Source organism: Anomalospiza imberbis, chromosome Z (assembly GCF_031753505.1).
Source record: "Anomalospiza imberbis isolate Cuckoo-Finch-1a 21T00152 chromosome Z, ASM3175350v1, whole genome shotgun sequence".
Lineage (NCBI taxonomy): Eukaryota > Metazoa > Chordata > Aves > Passeriformes > Viduidae > Anomalospiza > Anomalospiza imberbis.
The window spans coordinates 72694467-72713159 of NC_089721.1; the positions used below are offsets into that span (position 1 = coordinate 72694467).

At 42.1% G+C, this 18693-nt stretch overlaps 1 long non-coding RNA gene across 1 annotated transcript; it reads right to left on the bottom strand.

Annotated features, from left to right (window-relative positions):
* Window positions 1-220: 220 nt before the first annotated feature.
* On the bottom strand, window positions 221-15263 carry LOC137464342 (uncharacterized). Its single transcript, XR_010994197.1, has 6 exons — window positions 15133-15263; window positions 11021-11222; window positions 6534-6633; window positions 5600-5748; window positions 4277-4464; window positions 221-2749 (listed from the first exon to the last, which is right to left on the bottom strand). It is a non-coding gene; the product is annotated as an uncharacterized lncRNA (long non-coding RNA).
* Window positions 15264-18693: the final 3430 nt, after the last annotated feature.

The following is an 18693-nucleotide window of genomic DNA, read 5'->3' on the forward strand; positions in this document are numbered from 1 at the left end:
TTTCCTATGGAGGGATTGTCAAAGGTGCCTGAGGGCTGGATCTACAAAGTGATTTTAAGATCCTCAGCCAATTTTCCAAGCACAGCTGGCATCTACAAAGCAGCTGGATTCACAAAGGGGATTTAGGTTCAGCTTTTCAGCAGCTCACTCCTACCAGCACCTATGGAGCTGTATCTGGGGCCCTCATGGAGCAGAGGAGGAGCTCCGCAGTGAGGAAAAACTCCTGGATGAGCTCAGGTTTGGAGGAGTCAGAGCATCATCCTTTCCTCAGTGCCTTGAGCATCACAGACCAACAAGCCCATGGGCGTTGACAAACGAGTTTCAGAGCCCTGTGCCACCTGTCAGGGGCTGCCATAAACATACAGACCATTCCCCCACGGGAACAATGGCAGGGAAAGGCACAAAAAAAAATGCATTTCAGTCTGTGTTTTTTCGCCAGAGATCCCAGAAGAAGAATTCCACCCTCTTTCAAAAGTGAAAGGCTCTTCAGGGCTGATGTCACTGGAACTAAGCACTCAAACTTCCAGCTGATGGAACCCTGCCAGTGCAGGTTATGTTTATCAACACCTCCAAATTCATCTGTTTCACGGTCAGCTGACAACCTTTCCAAACTTTGTGAACTAGGTTTGAAAACCGCCAAGGTAAAACTAAACAAGCCGTGTGGAAAGGAAGAATTTATTCCTGTGCATTAATGAGAGGGGTAAAGGAAAGATAAAATTAACTTAGTTCAATAGGATTCAACAATTAAATGCAAATAACATGCCACACTTACTCTCTTAACATCTGCCAAGAACTGTCTGTTTTAAAAAGACTTATCATAGCTCAACAGAGTTAATTGTCCCACAGAGGAACCATTTTGAAAAAACTGTTTCTATTTGCCAAGGTTCCTCCTAAAAATCTATCAGAATTTTACTGGAGGCTCCTGACTTCAAAACCCAGTCACTCCAGGATGGGATTCCCCAGCAAACTGGGGACCCCAAGTACAGCCAGATGCCACAGTTCACCTCAGATCCATGTCCCACTGTCCCCTGGGAACACCAGAGAGGGATTTATCTCCCTAACTTCAGTTGTGAGATGAAACAAAACGTTAAAGCACCTTTTTTTGCCTTCCTTAAGCATGGAGGATATCTAAGGTGGTTAGTCCAGACACATGAGTGCCTAATAAAGCAATGAAAAGTTGAAGTGTCCTGGAGCCTTCCAGGATAATTAACTCTACATCTAGATGGTGACAGGTTAAATCACCCTCTCCATAGAATTTCCTCTACGCCTTGTGTGGAGGGGGAGTCTGGGCCAAGAGGCAAAGCTCTGAAAGATTTTGGCTGAGGTTAGACTGACTAAATTATGAGGCCATTGCTGTGTGAGAGTGTGCAAAGAGGAGCTAAAAGAAATAGGAGCAAGGATGCAAGAAAGGAGGCCAGAGGACAATGCTCAGGGTTAGCAAGGCTGTGTTGGGTGGTTTTTGGAAACATGAACAAGGTTCACAACCCCAGTGCCCTGTTAGGGCAGAACAGAGCCAGACGGCATCCCACAACAGGCACCCAAAATGCTCCAGGTTTGATAGGGAACAGGGCTATGGAAAAGCACAGATTTTTGTCAGAATGGTTACATTTCACACTTTAATCTGCAGACACTGTAAAAACAAGAGATTGGGTTTTATTCAAATCTGCTGAGTAAGTCCTATTCTGAGACATTTCCAAGAGCCACTGAGCAATATCTTATGGAAAGGTTATTACTTTTATGTGGCTTAAAGCCACGGAGAGTGGGGCAGTCTGGAAGTGTGAGAGCGTCTCAGATAGGCTTCCTTTCCCCCAAGGGATGAGTAATCAGGGTTCACATGACACCAAATTTAAAGGGTCACGAATTCAAGGTGCCAGATTACAATTGCACTGAAAACACACAGCTGTTTTCACCCAAAAGCTAGCTTATGGGCTTTTTGCCTATTTTCCCAGACCTGCCATTGACTGGAAGTGACTCTAAAAGAACAGTGCTGCTCCGAGGCAAACCAACCATGTAGCTGAGCAAGTTCTCCTATCTGATCATCTGAGGGGTTTTTATCAGTCAGCCAGAAAGATGTCAGCCCTGCAGGGGATAAAATGTGTGCATTAATTTCTTTCATGCTTTGTCCTTTGCTGCATCAGGAAATGGGAGCAGCAATCAGGTCTGTGTTGGTGGATGGGCAATTCAGCTCATGTCGCATCTTGCAGCTACCAAAAGTTTAATAGGTTGAACCCTGACCTGTCTTCTGACCGAGCAGTTCCAGAGCTGTCAGACACACTAAAGCTTTCCTGCACTGGTGTAGAATTTAAAAATGTTTTCTAAGGAGTCACTTCACACAGCGACGGCATCAGCGGCACAGAATTAATTCAAAGGAGGAAACTCACATACCAGAACAGCCCTTGTTGTTTCATCTCGTGCATCAGTCAACAAAAAATCTGAGATAATGCCACAAGAAGCATGAAGGATTGCGTGCAATCACTGGAGTGTACCCCAAGCTCCAAAAATGCCCCCTCATTCACCTTTAACGTACTGAATTCCCAACCGGCCGGCCCCGGTTTGATTCTCAGCTGCAGATTTCCTTGACCTCTCAGTCACTTTGTCTCAGGCACTTTGTTTCCATTTGATGATGATGGAATTAATTTGGCCTGTGTGCTGGGATGCTTACTTACTGGCTGGAGCTCCAATGGCTTGAGAAAAATCCCACGCAGCCTTGAACTTGAGCTCTCTTTTCATGAGGCGCACAACAGAAGAGCTGGAAAAAATATATGTAAGCAGGAGAAAACCAAAGGCTAGTGACAACTGCAACTCTGCCCAGCAAAGACAAGGTATAAATGCTCCTGTAACTCAGCCCATCATTTATTTAGAGTGTGCATGTCACTATGAAACAATCCCAGTGAAGGATTTAATAATTTCTGTAAAAGGATGCGGATCTGTTCCAAAGTCATTTTCTATCACAGCTACTTCAGAACCACGTCTACATCCAGCTCTTTCTGTTTGAATTTTGCCTTCCTTCAACAGGTTGGCCAGTTCAACAGTGCAGAAAAACTGTCATGTTTGGTACTAAGTTGCAGAGTAGAGATCAGTGGAAGTTTAGGTCCTTGATCAGAAAATACTCAAACCTGCTGTGCCCAGCTTGAGTTTCTCGGTTTCCTTTCACTCCTCCCTTCAAACACTGGACCCTGGTGACCATAGAACAGCAGAGACAAAGTGTGAATTGCCCAGAGCAGCTGTGGTTGCCCCTGGATCCCTGAAAGTGTCCAAGGCCAGGTTGGACAGGGCTTGGAGCAGCCTGGGACAGCGGGAGGTGTCCCTGCCCATCAGGATACCCAACACACTAAATGTAGGCTGGTGCTGGGATTTGAGAAACGATTTGTCCTGGCTTTTGCTGGTTAAAAATACAATATACCAATCACTCTGTGGTTGACAATGAGCTAATGAAAATTTGTGTTCAACGTTTGCTGAGTGTAGCAGCAGCTCTTCAACATCACAGGAAAAGGACATGGAATCCCAGAACCATGAAGGCTGGAAAAGACCTTGAGACCATCAAGTCCAGCTGTCAACCCAGCACCATCCCTGTGCTCACCATTAACCATGTCCTCAAATGCCACACTTTTTGAACATTTCCAGAGAATCTACCTCTGCTCTGGGCAGCCTGTTCCATGGGGAAATTTTCCCTGCTGTCTAATCCAAACCTGCAGTGCTCAGAGTGAGGGCAACGTTTTGGTAAAATCATGACTTTGCAAACTACAAACAACTTGCTGCTTTGCAGTAGGAGCGGCACTGAAGTGAAGCTAATGCCAAATCAAGGTGAGATTTCCATCTAAAATGACATAAATTGGTTCTACCCCACTGAGGATGACACAGAGACATATCCAGCCCTGCTGCTTCCTGCCACAGCAAGGACTTCATGCAGACATTTTCTGTCTGCCTCAGGTTTTGGATTTGTATAAAGTTTAAAAAAAACAAACTGCAGCTCAATCAAAACTGCTGCATTTCACAGAGCTTCTAGGAAAGCTCTGGGGATTATGCCTTCCTTAGTATTTTGACACAAAACTTTACCTCTGAGCTGCTTCTTTAAAAAATAGTCAAAAGTTTGCTCAAGAAGTAACAAATGTTTTGATTAACCAGTCTGAGCTTGAAACCAAAGTATAAACTCAAGAAGTATATGTAGTTTCAGATCTCACATAAACATTTCAAATGGATTTTTAATTGAGCTCTCTTTATTTCCTCTCACTTCCTTGAGAAACAGACTATTTCATATTTTAGAAAGACTACTTACAAAAAATAAGCACCCAGCCACGGTTTCAAAGCTTGGTAGGACATATGCTTGTTTCTGTCACGTGCATACACCTGATTTACTTGTAGCAAGGATTTTCACACAAAAGTGCACATTACTTCAATGCAGAGTGACTTTTTTAATCCTGGAAGCACCAGTGTGTTTCACTTATGGTGTTTTCTTTCTTGTCCCTGGAACAAAGAATAACACAAAAATGATTTCTTCCCCACCATCACCTTCTGTAAAAAATAAAAAAAAGGGATTCTATTTCAGTGCCTGGTACATGGGGGACTTGGAGAGTTCTGCTGTGATGGTGTGTGAGCTGAGTTTATTTGGTCATCTATTATTCTCACTTGATATTTACGTGCTGCTGTACTGTGGGAGAAATTAATCACACTGCATTTATCAGAGATAAGCTAATCCAACCAAAGCCCATGGTTTAGCAGGCACAGAGCTTCAGAGGACAGCAGTAAATTATAACTGGATTTGATTAAGAGGTAATTAGCTAAACCTGTTTACCTTAACCTTTGCTGCAACTGTTGTTTTTACTAGGAGAAGAGTGTCATTAGATTGTGCCTGGGATACAAGTTATGGAGCATACACCACTTCTCACTGTCCAATTTTCAACTGTTATTCAAGGAAGAGGTAGAAAGGTCAGGATCAGATTGCTATTGTACAATCCTCCTGAGATGAGAGCAGAAAGTTTCCTTGACAGAGACAAAATAAGCCATGAAGAACAGTAGTTTATTTTTCAGTAGGATGGAGGGGGAGTCAAAAGAACACATGTCTACAGCCCTAGACAGACTTTTGCAATAATTCAACTGTCTCAGTAGATTTGAGAGCCATTTGAACTCGCTGAGCATTTTGCAGAAACAGGGGAGAGTAATGCCAATTTGATGCAGACTGCAAAATAGTGCAGCTGAGAAAAGAACTGGGTGAATATATTTTCCAGTGCACTGCATTTTCATAAATTATTTCTAAATGTATTCACTCAGGAGAGTTAAAAGAACCATTGGAAACCAGGCCTTAAATTGCTTTATAGTCATTTAATTGACCAGTTTAGATAACTTGGTTAAAATAAGCGTTTATATCAGCCTGAACTCTTGGTTTATTCATTGCATTCACCTAATTTGTAATCACATTTGAGAACGGTGTAGATTTCTGTTCCTTGCCTGAGGGAACATCAGCTTCATAACAGAAGTCAGATAAAGTAAACGTGGTTGCTGAAGGACAGGAGATAAGCTTGGTTTACAGCATTTTGGTTAAGCACATGCAGATTTAATTCCTCGGTTTTGATCTCTAGAACCATTCTAAAGGAGCACTCACCTACACACACATGCACACAAATAATGGCTTTTACCCAGCTTCAGATCACATCTTCAGGCACAGCTTTTCCCAGGAGCTCCCTTATATCCCAGAAAAAACAAAGGAGGTTTCCAGCAAGCCCACAAGGTCTCACCTCAGCCAAGCTGTTCCTGAGTGAGGAGAGACATTTTTAAAGCTTTAAAGCATTACCAGCTCAGCAAACCTTTTTTTTTCTGCTAAGCCCAAGAGGGCTCAACCTCAAAGATGCAGAACCTGTATTGCAAAAAAAACAAAACAAAACAAAAACCAAACCAAAAAAACTAACTAACAAAACACCCACCACAATTTCTCATACAATTCGGGCATTTAAGGTGGAAAAAGGATGCACCAGTTATACACAGGCTCATGTAAGCTCTGGCATAAAGCTAATAAATTAATTGCATTTTTCTACCTGAGAACAGTGCTGATTGACTAACTTTGTTTTTATCTGTCCAGCTAAGAAGGGAGAAATACACAGTGTAGCCTGATTCTTACTCAAAGGAATATCATTTATTCTTTCGGCAGAAAGGTGTTATGGGTCTCCCATCTGCTTTCCTGGAATCTTATTGGCACCAAAGGGGAGAACTACTTGAAATATGGTAGATTCTTAAAAAAAAAAGGAAAAAAAAGGGGGATTTACTTGCTGCTCCATGAGTTTCCTATGTTGTTCAGCCTTTTTGTGGGCTGGGGGAAGCACTCCAGACTTCACATCAGGGGGTTTTGACTGCTCCTGATTGTCCCAAGGAGCAGAGTTTTACATCCCCTGACACCAGGAGCAGCCCAGATCAAACCTCCACTGGGTAACCACTGGACTGGCTAAGGCTGGTCTTCCATGCAGGTGTTGGAAATGTCAGTGTTTCGAGCCACACGGAGGGGTTTATAGGCTAAAAATGGTCTATTAATGGCATACTGTTACCATTTCTTTGGAGCAGAGAAAGAGGTGCTCTGTCTCTCTGTCTTATTCCATCTGTAGGGGTTTTGTCATTCCTGGTCAGACTTGCTCTTCAGTGGAGCCTCTGGACATAGAGAATAGGAAACACTGGAGATTACATGTTATTTATTTGTTTGTTTGCTTGTTTAAGTCAAAATATGGGACTAAAAGTGAGAGGGAAATTGTCTCCATGTGTGTGCACATGCACAAGTGAGTCATCTATGCAGGCAGGAACTTGATTTCCTCCTCAGGTGGAACTGAGTGAAAATCACAACAACAGCTTGGAAATCAGGGGTTTTTAACACTGAAAAGAACCCCAATTCATCTCACAAAGTAATTTTTTTTTTTTTATGGAGGCAGGAATTTCACTTAACCCTAGGAATTATATTAAGCACCGAAATTCAAAATTACTTGTTCTGAGCATTCTAAAACAATTAAAAGTCTCACGGGTGTCAGGTAAATTGCTGATATCTCAGAGGCACTCTCTTCTCCTCAGGAACTGGCATAAAAGTCACTTGATATAAGCTCAGTTGCAGAAATGCTGTGATTACAGTGATTCCTGCCAAATTATACAGGCTTATTTTTTCCTTGATGTGAGATTTTGGAGGGAGGGAATCATCTTTTCATTCTCGGGTTGGAGAGCACCCAGCTCAGAAGTGTTCTTGCTTCTGGCCACTACCATTGCACAAATGAAAACAATAAAATAGTTTTAAATAATAAACCAAATAATAAAATAAATATTACAATATAAAGCATTTTAATATATTTTTAAAATATTTTATAATTCCATAATAAAAATGCAATGAGGCTATCCCTTTGATGTGCATTTTGCTATGACAAGATATAAACAAAGAATACATATCTGTACAAAATTAATACTAATGTCTTCCAACCCACAAAATTAAACAAGATGCTAGCTCCAAACTTTTTTTTTTTGCTTTTTCTTTTTTTCTTTTTTTTTTTCATGGAGCACAGCAATTAATTTTGAAATCAGTTGTGTTTGGATAAAACTCTGTGTTCTTAGAAAGGCTTTCCTAAGTCCTGGCATCTTTAGTGGAACAGAAATCCATGCCAGTATGACAATATTAATAAAGTCCATTAAAAACAGCCAAAAGTTGTTATTCATCATAAACATAAATGTCTAGAGGCAGAAGGGTAGATCTCAATTAGAAAAAGGAGAAGTTTAAATGTTTTTTTTTGCATAAAATTTTATCATTTATGTTAAGAATTTAGAATTACTGTGTTCACATTGGATTTGATTGCTGGCTCCTGATTTTTTAGGCTATGTGGCTCAAATAAGGAGCTTTTCACTCATTTAGAAAGAAAAATTCCTACTAGTTTCAGTAAGATAAAAGCTTTTTTAAATCTGGTAAAAACTACAGAAGTGAGAAATAGATGTTGTGAGTCCAAACTTGTGTGTCTCTTCTATTCATCCCCTGTGCAGCCAACTGACCATTCAGAGCACCAAAGATTACCTTTTGTGTCAAAAAAGCATTGTGTAGGGACATATTTTGGCTGTTCATGAAAGAGGTTTTATGGGAAGCAGTCAGGCATTTCATGCTGGTCCCCCTCTTTTTTTATGTGTGCTCAGCTTCCATTTTTCATTTAATATTGTTAATTATTCCTCACGTTGGATGTGTGAACTGCATTTGCAGTTGTTCAGGTCCTTTGAGTGTGTGACTTTACAGACCCACACTGGAATTATTTCACATTTTCCCTTGCATCAGCAATTTTGTGCAGGGTTTCGAAATCCTTGGATACTTTTATTAGACTCCTTTTTTTTTTTTTTTCCCTTTATAAGCCAGATCCTTTAAACAAGATTAGTCAAGGCTGAGCCTATGCCACTGGCTTCCAGTGCCAGCTCATGGGGATGTCTGGTGGCAGAGTTGGTTCTCATACACATTTCCACAGCTGTTTTCCACCCTGGAGTACGAATTTGTTGTTAGCCCTGCATTTTCTCTCATATCTCCACTTTTTATGTACTGTTTCAAAGGGCTATTTATAAAGAAACTGCTTCTTACATCAAGATAATCACCAAGTGCATTATTTCTCTCACTTTTAGATCAGTGACTTCCACAGAACAATCAATGCTCAGAACAAGACAGTTTAAACCATCCTTAATGCATCTGGCAAGAGGGGTTGGATATTTTGCACTCAGAAGTTCAGGCACGTCATAACAGCATGAGAAAGCATCCCATTAGCCAGGTGGGGGAAAAACCTCTCTCCTTGAGGTGTTCACCAGTTAAGGGTTCTCTAATTGAGGAAAATCAGAAAAATCAAAGTAGGTGGTGTTGGGCAAAGAAAAGTGGCTGCAGATTTCCATGCAGACACACACCTGAAGCTTTCACAAGTCACAGGCCTGGCAGACAAGAATTATTTTGCTGTATTTGGTACCTGAGGTCCATCTGACTGTGCTGGTGATGACTCCAGCGGGAGGAGGATGCCTGTTGAATTTAGGAAAAACCCAAGAAAATGCCTGCTGAATTTGGACAAAGCCTGAAAACACCTTTTGATGCGGTGAAATCTCTGGCCAGGTCGCAGAGAACCAGATGCAGAGACTCTTGTGGATGCTGTGGGAGAACAGTATGGGTTGCAAGAGGAATTGCATCCCAAAACAATAGCTGCTTTAGGCATTATTAAGTGTGAAGAGAAATCTTGTGGCTTCCTGGCTTCCAGGACAATGACACTGCTGTCAGTCTATTTTCCGTAGCAAATGTCATGCTAAGGTGGATCTCCACACCCATTTTCTGAGGGCAAGCCTCATCCTACCCAATTCCATTCACTGAAAACCCACAGTCCTGCCTAAACCAGCAGCCTCTTCTTCCTCTGTGGTCAGAGGGAAGAGACAACCCCTTCTGATGACAGATTCATCCTGTCCTCAGCTGGGATGGGTGTGAAAAATCCCCTCTGGAGGTGTCTGCTTCTCTTCCAGCTCCCAGCCACTGCAGCTCAGCCCTGTGACCTCCCCTGCCATGCCAGTAGAGTCATATGGGAATCACAGAATTATTAAGGGTGGAAAAGTCCTCGGAGACCATTGAGTCCAACTGTTCCCCCAGTGCTGTCAAGCCCACCACTAACCCACGTCCAGGTGTCACATCCACAAGCCTTTTGAACGCTTCCAGGGCTGGTGACTCCACCACTGCCCTGGGCAGCCCATTCCAATGCTTTTCAGCCCTTTCAGTGAAAAAAAAAAATAAAATAAAATAAAAATCCAATCTAAACCTCCCCTGGTGGAACTTGAGGCTGCTTCCTCTTGTACTATCACTTGATACCTAGGTGAAAAGATTGACTGGAAGCTGTAAGGAGAGATGACCCAATGCGCGTGATAAGAGCTCAGGGAGAAAAGTTTTCTCTCATGACCCTTCTCACCCCCAGAAATGTCCCTGAAAGTGTCACCGTGATCAAGGTACCTGCCCTGGGTTCCAGCTGCAAGGAAGGCTAGGACAAACTGAATTTCTTCCGTGGAATCAAAACTAGACTCAGTCTCAGCACGTGTGTCCTCTGCACATCCTTCTGCCACTGCCACAGTGTGGCACAAGGAAGCTGCTGCCTGCCCTCACCCCGCAGCAGAGCTCACCACAGAAAAATGCTTTGGGCCAGCAAACTGGGTGCAGTTCAACCCTGGCTGACGCCAATTACCCCAGACCTGAACAATCGCTAATTACGTCATGAAAATCACAATATTCTGCAGGAGCACACTATGAAAACTTCAGAAAATCGCTCAGCAAGCATAAAGGGATGTGTTAAAGCCTCTCATTTGCTAGCAAAGAGAGGGTGCAATTAATTCAGAGGCTTGTCAGACTGCAGGCTAGCTTCAGGCTTAGTCTGAAGACAGCTTGTTCACAGGCAGGGCTTTTTGGACTGCTTTAAACAAATATGTTTTGTTTCCCACTGGCTTTCCTAGAGGAAGAATTCAGAAATAATAATAATAATAATAGAAGACACATTTTTAAGCAGTCTGGCATGCATAGATGGGACCCATACTAAAACATTGCTCAGTATTTGTACTGAGGCACATTACATAAGTGGAGTGAAGATCCAGGTATTTCAGCCCCCAAGTTTCAGAGGTGAAAGTCAGACTCATTCTTGTAATTTAATTAAACTGCCATGAGAAGCTTCAGGGAGAGTGTTGTGAGCCACTATTTAAAGAGCTGTTTTAATCTGTGTTTCCAAGGCATTCTCTCTCCTAGCCTGGTCTCATGCAGAGATAAAACCACTGAATTGCTAAATACAAATATTTGTGGGCTTTCAAGATTCTTTGCTTTTTGCTCCAAATCTAATAGAAGAGGGATATGAGCTATGAGTTTGCAATATCTTATTGTTCCTTTCTTTTTATTTTTTTCATCCCCAAAAATGTAAAGACTCAGCTGTAAGCATCTACCCAATAGATAATGCTTCTGAAAACCAGATCTGAGTGGGTTGTGCAGAAAGAAAATATTCCTGGCAAATTTTGGGAGTTGAGTTCCACTCACCTGTGCACAGAGCTCTCTTGCTGCTTCAGAAGAGCAGCCCAATGTGTCCATTTTGGTGATGTTTTGCTGCTTTTTGCAGAAGTCAGCTCCCATGCACCGAAATACGAGGCATTTGAATTCTTCCCTGTGCTGCTCAGCTCTCCTGCCAGTGTCAGGTGTCCACAGGTTCAGGATGAAGTTTGGGCCACACTCAGTTTCCTTCCTGTGGACAGTGAAAGGACATGGAGGAAGGGAGTTGAACTAAAAGAGAAGATATTTAGGCTGGATGTTAGGATGAAGTTCTTTACTCAGAGGCTGGTGAAGCCCTGGCACAGGGTGCCCAGAGCAGCTGTGGCTGCCCCTGGATCCCTGGAAGTGCCCAAGGCCAGGCTGGACAGGGCTTGGAGCAGCCTGGGATGATGGAAAGTGTCCCTGACCATGGCAGGTGGTGGAATGAGACAGACTTTAAGGTCTCTCCCGGCCCAAATCAGTCTGGAATTCTCTGATTCTTGTGGTATGCTGGAGTCCAAAATGCAGGGAACTTCTCAGATCTTTGGGCCTGTAAGCTACAGCTTAGAATTAAACACAGGGCTTGATCTGAGACCTTGGAAAAGGTTTCCAAACTCAGGTGCTGGAAGGGAGAATGTGGATGTATAGTTTAAAGCAGAGACACGTTAAACTAAGTAAAGGAAAAATTAGCGTTTTAAAGTGTAGTACTGTAAGTTTGTGTCTCATAACATGATTGGCTAAGAAAGCTTACACTGCAGCATGAGTCCATAAGAAGAAATATTTAAGGATTGGGTCAAAAGCATAAATGTCCTTGTTGTCAGTGTTTTATTAGTCAATAAATACTTAAAAGGTCTTGTAACTAGATGTCTTGTGACCTTCTGAGCTATGAAGTGAAGATGTGAGCTCCTGTCTATGTCAAAGAGTAAAAAAAAATAAATTGCACCATGTAAAAGAACTCAGAATCCCACCTCTAACTCATTCAAAACTCCTTCAGAATTCCCTCAGTGGTATTTCTCTGCTAACAATGATTTGGTGAGACCATGTGGCACTCTGGGAGGCTGGATTTCTGGACACACCCAATGCATGGAGAAAGTAACGAGTGTAAAAATAATTTATATGAAAAAAGAAATCCATCAGGTTTCTTGAGGGCCACCATTCTGGCTCCCCACACCCCTCTGAGAACAGCTCCATGATGTCTGTTCAGAGGAGGTTCACAAGACCATCCTTGACAAGGCTACACCCACCTCATAACACACTCACCACCACCCTGACAGCACCCACTGCTGCAGGTCCATCTGCCAACTCAAACTTCTCAGAAACAAGCTCTGATCTTTTCCTCCCCATCCCTTCCTTGATTTCCAGCATCATCACGGGTGATTCCTCCACCTTCCCATCAAAAGTTCATAACCTGAGCACTGCTGTCAGTGCACACTCTGCAGATCCTGCCCTCCAGATCCAGAATATCTGAAGATTTAATCCTTCTTGCCTACACCTTATATAGGACTGTATCATTCCTGGGAATGATACTCTTGCTGCTGATCATGCCCTGGTCCTCCAGCAGCAGCAGCATCCTGAATGCTCTGACAAGTACATTTTTCTCCCTCTCAGGATTTTTCATAGAGGTGCACAGAGGCAAGAAAGGGAAAACAATTTCTATTTCTGCTCCTTGTTTTTCCCATGTGGAATGTGTTTGGAGAATTGTTCACCTGGGGTGATTGCTTGGTTGGGTTCTGGTGAGGATTGTTGGAGCTGATGGCCAATCCAACCCACCTGTGGCTGCACTCTCAGAGAGGGGCACGAGTGGTGAGGAGTTAGACATGGTAGTTAGAAAAGCAGGTTTGTAGTTTTAGTATCTCCTTTAAACAGTATATTAATGTATTATAGCATAGATAAAATAGAGAAACCATTCAGCCTCTGAGCTGGAGCCAGACATCAGCATTTCTTCCTGTTGGGTTCACCTGCATTTACAATAGAATGCCTTTTTGCATCCATCATGCCTGACATCTCGTCACACAGAAAGCAGGAAGGAGATGTTAAAGTTATAAGTCAAACCCATAATACTCAGGAAAAGAAAAAAAAGTGACTGTCTTAGAATCTTAGAAAGCATGAAATTAATCAGTTTAACAGCCTCCTTCTCAGTGGTTTGGCCCTCGCAGTCATGGAGAATTCAGGCTAAATCCTTTAAGGTGTGCCTTACAGGGCACTTTGCAGCAGCTGGATGCTTCAAGGTTTTGCTACTTAAAACTCACCCTTTGATTAATTTAGAAAGCTTTTTTTTAAATTTTACTTCTCTAATATTACTAACCACAAGAACACGTGTGTAACGTACAAGCAAGCGGCCTGACGCACTAAGAACTTGTTAAACTGCAGATTTTGGATCTTCTTAGGTTAAACAGTTTGCTAGAGCATGGAGTCACAGATCCAGAGTCACTAAATGGTTTGAGCTGGGAGGGACCTTGAAGTCTGTCTCATTCCACCCCTGCCACGGCAGGGACACCTTCCACTGTGCCAGGCTGCTCCCAGCCCCAGTGTCCAGCCTGGCCTCGGGCACTGCCAGGGATCCAGGGGCAGCCCCAGCTGCTCTGGGCACCCTGTGCCACCCTCACAGAGAACAATTCCCATCTGCCGGATCGGTGCGTGTCTCACAAACGGGACAGACCCTGACTGGTTGCAGACTTAGGGTTTATTATCTGTCTGTATCCTACAAGCAAAAAGCAAGAGGCACAGGAAAATAACAACATCCATGCAAACACAGATCAGAGACAAGATGGCAAAGCCTTTTCCTACATATTCTTTGCACCAACAGCGTAAAAGAAAAGATGTAAAGTCATTTTACTCTAATCAATAAGAGAAGGACCCAGATGGGTTTAACACTAACAAAAGGACTTCTGTGAACCTCAAACAATACACAATAATTCATTATTTAAGACGGAAACTTTTTCTATCTTTGCAAAGCATATATCTAGGACTTCTCACATCTTGAACTATCAATAAGTTCTTGTTCTTTCTTGTTCCTTATGATAAATATAAATGTATTTACTTGGTTCTTAACTTCCTAGCTTCCCATGAGAAGGTTTTGAAATTTCCCAGCTTTTCTTAGCTTTATGTCTACTTTCTAGGGCCTTTTTGCACTTTCTGAAGTCTATATTCCTACATTCTTAATTCCCAATATCCCATCCAGCCCTGCCCTCTGGCAGTGGGAGCCATCCCCGTGTCATGTCCCTCCAGCGGTTGTCCCCAGTCCCTCTCCAGCTCTCCTAGATCCCCTTTTTTAGTCCTTTTCCTAAGGTTTCCCCAGAGCCTTCTCTCCCCCACGCTGGACATTCCCAGCTCGCCCAGCCTTTCCTCACCACGGCCAACATGAAGATTAAAACCAATGGGCGCCGTCAGCGTTCCCCTCATTTTCTTTGTGCGGGATTAACAGCAGCCACTTTATGTGTTCCTGAGGAGCTCCCAGGCCTCTGGGAAGGTTTGAGAGGCGTTTCTTTCCCTTATTCCTGCCTGCCTTTCCCCCCACAAGCACACAGGATCACGTTGCAGAGGGTTTGCGGCATTGGCTGGGCGTCCAGGCCTGGAAACAGATGAGTTAATTCCCCACAGCTTCTCATGACATCCCGGATTAATTAATTAATGCCCCGGATCTCGCTCCATCTCCCCTCTGAGGAGCGCGGCTCTCATTTAATTGCCTCATAATGCGTCCTCAAAGTGAGTGCTTGCCTAATTGTCCCTAGGCAGGCCCCTGGATGAAAGTCGGTGAGAAAGGATACAGGCTGCAACGCTGAGTAAGAGCCCAAAAAGCACAATAAAGCACAAGCTTGTAACTCTATTCAAGAAACAAATTAGGGATAAAAATCTTGCTACACCCTCTGTTTCCTCACCCCCTCAGCTATACAAAATAAGACCTTGAGGCGGGTTTTATGGAATCACAAGATGATTAAGGTTGAAAAATATGTTTCTTTAGTGTAACAGCATCCACAGGAAGGGATAAAGTTTCAAAGCACAGTGTGATGCTTGAGCTGTGCTACTGCAGTTTGTGGGGCATTTGAATTGTCATTCAAAGGTTTTTAATAAGATTTTTGAAGGGCAAAAGTCCTGAGTGAGGTGAGTTACCAGAGATTTGATACCTGCAGTCATGGTGGTGTTCTATCAATAACTTCCAGCCGTTGTGCCAAGGCTGCAGGTAAAGAATGCACCCATGGAGATCACACTGTAAATGAAAACCCTGCGAACACCAAAGATTACAGGCAATTTTTCAATATTCAGTAGGATTCAAAGTTACTCAAAATGTACTCGGCATCCCTGGTTCTAAACATCATCACAGCTCGAAGATTCAAGGCCTTTCTCTCTCTCCAATCAATGGGTGAATTAGGGTTATAAAATCACTTATTTCTAGCTGTCTTAGTTTAGTCAAACAAGTAATGTTTCCATAATTTCTGTGCTACAAAGAGTTCTCTCTGGACTGGCATCTCTCTCTGCCTCCAATGCTATACAAAATAGGGACCCTGGACCATTATTTTTTCAGTTGTGGGCAGAAATCTACATCAAAACTCCTAATCTATAATGCAAGATCAGACTAAGGACTATGGTCAACTGCTTACCAAGGCTTTTAACCAAGTAAAAGGAAGAAAAATTCACCTTTTCATTTCAATTTTTAAAATATTTTCTTTCGTAACAGCACATGTGAATATTTCACTTTTAAATACTTTTTTGTTTGCTTGCTTTTTGGAGGCAAGAATAGGTTAAATTAAATATTAATTAAAATGCTGTTTAAGCTAAAACAAATTTTGATTTTTCTCTTTGCACTTAAAAAATTCAAATACATCCAGGCCAAATGTATCCAGCCTTATGCTGCCCCCCCCCAAAAAAAAAAAAATATATATATATATATTGTGTTTTCAGCTTCTCAGCCCTTCTGTAGAGATGAAACACAACCATTGTTACACTTCTTCACAGCAAAATCCAACCTTGGTTGCAGGCTCATCTCACGACCCAGATTTATAGTGACACTTCAGTACTCACTCAGACTTATAAGATTCAAGATTTGACCCCTTCAAATCCTTACGTGGATGATGTAGCTCATTTCAACAGATGCTGAATCATAGACATGCACAGTTTGGTTGTGCCGCTCCAAGCCCACAACTGTGAACAAGTGCAGGTGACAGGAAAGCCCAAATTCAGCCCAAAATACAACCCATGCTGCAGATTCTGGTGTTGACTGATTGCACACCTGAGGACTCTTCTGAAATTGTGACACAGCATCCCCAAACTGCCATGGGACAGCAAATTTGGGTGCTTCTACAGTGCAGAAATCAAACTTTCTTAAACTGCCTTAATTTAAAATGTCTCATAATAATCTGTATCCTAACAGGTTTGCTGTAGGTTTGGTGGGGTTTTTTTTCCCCTTTTCAAACTGCTTGAAAATCTAATTTCTCCCCATATTATATATTTGAAATAAATCTGCTAAAAGGTAAGATTTTATTAACATGACCTTGGTAACTTTTCAAGGAACTCTGTGCATAATATTTAACAAGAAACCAAAACCACTTGGCCAAGCAGTCTTTTAAAAATGGGCTAAAACTCCTGAATTAGATTTGTTGGTAATTCAAACAGCAGAAATATTATCCTGTCCGCAGTCTGTTATGAGACATTGCATATGCTCTGCTGGGAGTCAGATGAATTTAAAGAACAGGGCTTGTAACTCCATTTACTTCAAAATGCAGTTCATGCAGAGTACACATGTAATGTGCACTTACTGTGATGTTAAGTGCTAGAAATGAGTTGTTGCTGTGGCTTGGAGAGGTATGAGGGGGTCCTCCCCCCATCCAAAATGAGGATTTTGGCAGACTTTTCTTTTTGCAGTTGTTTCTACATGTGCTGGGAGCTCAGGAGAAAACCCCAGTGAGGAATCCAAAGCAATATGCAAACACCAGAACCTTGCTTCCTAAATATTAACATCTTGATGAGAGCAAGAAGATGCTGAGCAACATGGGCAGAAGAAAACAGATGTTTTCATTTCTGAATGTTGTATTTATCTTATTTTTGAGGATATATTTGACTTTGACTCCATAATGGCCTGTCTCTAGACTAAATGTATCCCAATATCAGATCACCACCTCATCAAAGAATTGCAGTTGGGAGGGGATTTTTTAAAGAAAACGGCGTGACCATGGAAGAATTCCCTCCAAATAAAGTGTGGAGAGTTTTTCTTTTTTTTCTTTTAGATCTTTCTCTGATAAGTCAATTCCCTGTAAGAACTTCCTATAGATACAAATAATCTTCTGTTGTAAAGTACTGGAATCATGTGGATTGAGAAAACTTCAGATTCCTACACTGCAAATTTGTTAATGAAGATATTCCCAGCAACCATTATAGAATTAAAAAAAAAGACAAAAAAATTAAAAGTAGTGATGAAATCTTTGTTCATCTCAGACGTGAAAACAATTACGATTTTGCTTTTGATGTCATTAAAATTTTGAAGAAAAATTTCAGTTTTTCAAGGGAAAAATTGATGTGGAAGTATTTTAATCTCAAGTCAGCTCTCAACTTTTAAGGGACAAAACAAATTGAATTTTTAATCTCTTATCAAGTAGGAGGTATTATAAAGTTGCGTACATTGGAAAAATACTGCTGCACAGTATGTTCCTACCTGCACAGGACCTTGGAAAATTAGGAAAGCTCCCCCTAAGAAAAAGAAGAGAGATTTTACAAAACTACTGCCTTTTTGTCTATATTGGAACTATGTGTTTTGGTCTTTATGCTACTATTCTTATCACAGAGGGAGGGGTTGTCGGAGACAGTGTTATCTTTTTTAATTAGTTACCTGGAAGCAGATTATGTGGTTTAGACTTTAATTCAGATTTGTCCATTCTGAAGCTGTCCAAAATTAAATTGAAAGGTTTTTTTTTAAAAAAAAGCTTATTTAGATATGCCACCCATTTGCTGTCGCTCTCCCCTGAGGCACAGCAAGAGCTCCATCTCCCTTTTATCCGACACGTGCTGCTGCCCTGGGTTGGAGCAGGGACACTGCTGAGGGGTTCTGCACTCAGACCCTCCAATAAATCAGGAGAAATTCCAGTGCTGCCATTCGAGAGGCATCTCCAGTCAAAACCCAGCAAGGCACTGTGGTATTCACATGCCCTCTGAACAGAGAGAGACTTCGCTTTCTCAGGATTTCTCCTGAGAGAAGCTGTGAGAGAAGCAGAGAAAAGAGAATCAAAACAATTATCATCTCATTCGCTGCTCCTGTTTGTGCCCGTGTGGAATGGGGTATGGAGATTGTTTACCCGAGGTGATTGCTTGATTGGATTCTGGGGATGGTGTTTGGATTCATGGACCAACTGGATCCACAGCAGTGTGTCGGGACTCTCAGCAGAGAGTCATGAGTTTTTTCCAGTTAGTGATATAGTAGTTAGTGGTAGTTCTTGTAAGTGTAATATAGTGTAATAAAGTTATAGTATAATATAGTACAATAAAGTAATTAATTAGCCTTCTGAAATCATTGGAGTCAGAGCTCATTCTTCCCAGGCGTTGGGGGTCACTTTTACTATAAGGCACAAGTGGAGCTGGGGGAATTCTGTCACACAGCACAAGGTGAAATAAATGCAGCTGGATCCTGAGGCAGTTTGAGCTCCTGGGAGAGGGTGGAAACAGAGACCTGAAAGTTGCAATTGTTCCAGCAATTCTGG